Source organism: Chrysochloris asiatica, unplaced genomic scaffold (genome assembly GCF_000296735.1).
Source record: "Chrysochloris asiatica unplaced genomic scaffold, ChrAsi1.0 scaffold00224, whole genome shotgun sequence".
NCBI classification, from domain to species: Eukaryota; Metazoa; Chordata; class Mammalia; order Afrosoricida; family Chrysochloridae; genus Chrysochloris; species Chrysochloris asiatica.
Genome location: NW_006408742.1, coordinates 4,507,159 through 4,510,951, shown reverse-complemented (window position 1 = coordinate 4,510,951; position 3,793 = coordinate 4,507,159). Strand labels below are relative to the sequence as shown.

Below are 3,793 nucleotides of genomic sequence, written 5' to 3'. Positions count from 1 at the left end.
TAAGGTGCACCTGACCCAAGTCATGGTATTTTCAATAATGTCATATGCATGGGAAAGTTGGACAGTGAATAAGGAAGACGGTAGAAGAATTGATGCATTTGAGTTATGGTGTTGGAGGAGAATATTAAAGGTACCATGGATTGCCAAAGGAATAAATCAATCTATGTTGGAAGAAGTATAGCCAGGATGCTTCTTGGAAGCCAAGATGGCCATACTTTGTCTTTTTTACTTTGGATATATTGTCAGTAACTGGAAAAGGATATCATGTTTAGTAAAGTGGAGGATCAGAGAAAAAGAAGAAGACAGTCAACTAGATGGGTTGGTACAGTGGCAGCAGCAATGGGCTCACACATAGCAATCATAGTGGTGTTGTAAGACCATGCAGTGCTTTGTTCTGTTGAGCACAGGATCACACTGACTCGATGACACCTAACAGCAACAAAAATATGTGTGCTACAGAAGGCATACAGGATATCACAGAAGAGCACACAGGTAAGTCAAATGCATTGGTATTTGTAATTAAAATGTTAATTCAAGTCGTGGGTATCTAGATTTATTTGTGTTAGTGTTTATATTCTGCACATCAAAGCTATTTTTAGTATCAATTTATCAAAAACACTGTATAGTACCTTCAATTAATCAAAAAATTAGATGGTTCAAATTTGCAGGTATGGACAGGTTCAAAACTTATCTGCAAATATATCACCATCTAAGTGTTTATGGGTTGCTCTGTGGGTTAATGCGCCAGACTGCAAAGCTGTTTGAACTGCAAGGTCAGCAGTTCAAGCTCACCAGCTGCTCCTTGGAAACCCTATACAGGGTCACTGTAGGTCGTAATTGACTCGACGGCACTTAACAACAACAACAAATGTGTTTATGTATGTGTGATGCATACAGTCATTATGTTGACACATATATTTATGACAAAAATAGTATAATTGCACAAATGTATGTAATACATACATGAATGTGTATAACACCTAACCACTGGCCCAACATCAGCAAAGCACACATTTTGTACTTCCTATTATATTTTTCTAGAAACAGTGATGGAAATATTTGTTAGTTTGACCCAACACTTACATTCCTACTCCCCGCCCCTGTCCCATGATAACTGGATTGCATCTGTAGAACAGTTGGCCTGATGCAGGTTGCATCCTTTGGAACTAGATACAATTTATTTCCTTATCCATGGATTGAACTTATTTCATCAATTTATAATATTTCATTTTAAAAAAATTAGTGGATGATACTGAACGAATATGCTAGTATTATCATCTGCTGTAGCCACTCCATTGTATAAAAAAAGAAACTGAAATCAAGTGATAAATCAGACTTAGTATAGGGTGGCACAGCTAAGCAGCCCTCTAATTCTTTCCATCTATACTTGTAGCATTACTAAATCTACATTCAAATGCAGAAGCAATAGATGCAAATCCTACATGAAGAGAAAAGAATCCTCATTCTTCTGTATTGAGTTGAAAGCTTCAATCATTTAAAGAATGCATCCACACAAACCCAAGTCAACAAAGCAAACCACAGTAGACTAATCAACTACTTTGCAAAAAACTGAGAGCAAGAAAACCAGGATAAAATTCTTCATAATAAGATCTTTTCTTTACTGTAATTCTTATTTTAGGATGTATAATATTAAAGGAACAAAGATTAATTTAGAAGGGATAAATAAGTGTATTTTCCCACTTGAGAAATTGTAAACATTTCTGCATATCTTTATTGTGAATTTAAAAGATACTTCATCATAAAATACCATGCTTGCTAAAATAGCTTATGCAGTTTACTACAGGACAGCTAATTATTTACTATGGCCCTTCTAGCCAAAGGTCTTCATGTTGTGATGCATTGTAAATCCTAGTCTCTATACCTGTGATTCCTAGTGTGGTGCTGTAGGATAACCATTTGGACTGCTAACTACAAGGTCAGCAGTTCAAACTCACCAGTCACTTCTGAAAAACCCTATACAGACTTGCTATGTGTCTGAACCAACTCCACAGCATTTAACAAGAACAAAAGCATGCCTTATGACTATGTATCCATTTTGAAATGAGTTGCTAAGGAGTAAAGATTAAGGTGGTGTGGCGCTGTGAGTCAAAGCTGTTTGAACTGCAAGGTCAGCGGTTCAAGTTCACCAGCTGCTCCTCGGAAATCCTATACAGGGTCGCTATGGGTCGGAATTGACTCGAGGGCACTTAACAACAACAACAATGAGTAAAGATTACAGTGGAATTAAGGTTTAAGGAGTCCTGGTGTGGTGTTGTAGGTTAATGCGCTGGACTGCAAGGTGACTCTGAACAGCAAGGTTGATGGTTCAAGCTCACCAGCTGCTCCTTGGAAACTCTCGACAGGGTTCCTATGAGTTGGAACCAATTCGACAGCACTTAACAGCAACAACAACAAGATTTAAGGATATCCCATCTTAGTAGATGGTCTGACTCAAGTCACCACCCTTAGTTTCCCTTGAGGGCATGGTCTGACTTCAATTTATCAGATTATTTTGGAAATGCTAGCTCTCTTGCCCTTGGTCTTGCATCTGGCTCATTACATCTGACCTATAGTTCTTGTGACTTTCGGCCCATCGCCTGACCAGATTCACCAGCTCCCACAGCCTTGTACATCAACAGCCTGCCATCTGACCTGCCAATTTGGATTTCTCAGCTCCTGAGACTACATGGGTGAGAAGATTCCTCTGAACTATGGATTCAGGACTTGACAGTCTCCACAACCACAGGAGCCATTTCATGTGACAACTGTGAGCTTCATGAGACATTGGAGCATGTTGCAGAATCTGGGACTTGGATTAAAGGAAGAGTGATGATTGATATCAAAGACTACAGAATGGTATCACATGCTGGAAAAGTCGAACAGTTGGAGTACCTTTAACGTCCAGCTTATGCTGTCCTTTCTAAAAGAAATTATTCACGCAGCTACACTGTCAGTGTGACTAGAAACTCCTATCAGAATGCCACTCAGCTGGACAAATATTTAATGAGCATTTACTGCTTACCACTAAAGATCTAATGAAGCCCCTGGGTAGCTCACATGGTTAAGCACTCAACTATTACCTGAAAGGTTGTCAGTTCAAACCTACTCAGAGATGCCTTGGAATGTATGCTTGGTGATCTGCTTTGTAGCCTTGAAAATCCTACAGAGCAATTCTAATGTGCACACATGAGTTTATCAGGAGTTGTAATTGATTCAACAGCAACTAACTATAACAATCAGCACCAAAATCTATCTGAATACAAGAAATATGAGGAAACAATATGGCACCCTATAGAATTTTAGAATAGCAAAAGTTTGCCTCCATGTACTTATACTTAATATGAAGAAATTGAGAGGCATGTGATCATTCTTGCATCTGAAGATACAGCTGAAATTTTCTAAAATGCAAATATACTCTGTCATAGTTGGATGATTTAGTTCAGTTGTTAAATAAGTCAGTTATATCATTAAAAACACCAATTTCATAAACTAGTTGAAAATTATTTCTAGGGATATTATTAATATTTTGGCATCTGAAACCTTTAACTTAAAAAAATTACACACAAAATTCTCTAACAGGTCTTCCTGTCTGTACTATCCCATTGTTGTTGTTGTTGTGAAGTGCCGTCGCGTTGGATCCGACCCTTAGTAACCCTGTATTGGGTTCCTGAGTAGCTGGTGAACTTGAACCGCCGACCTTGCAGTTCAAATGGCTTTGCCATCTGAAACATTAACCCATTAACTGACAGCGCCACACCAGGAATCCTACTATAACGTTAGACTAAAGTGTTGA

At 38.4% G+C, this 3,793-nt stretch overlaps 1 protein-coding gene across 3 annotated transcripts in view; it reads right to left on the bottom strand.

The window, feature by feature from the left end:
- FGF12 (fibroblast growth factor 12) overlaps nucleotides 1–3,793 on the bottom strand; it is an 814,886-nt gene that overhangs the window by 342,385 nt on the left and 468,708 nt on the right. The gene's annotated exons all lie outside the window — the stretch shown is intronic.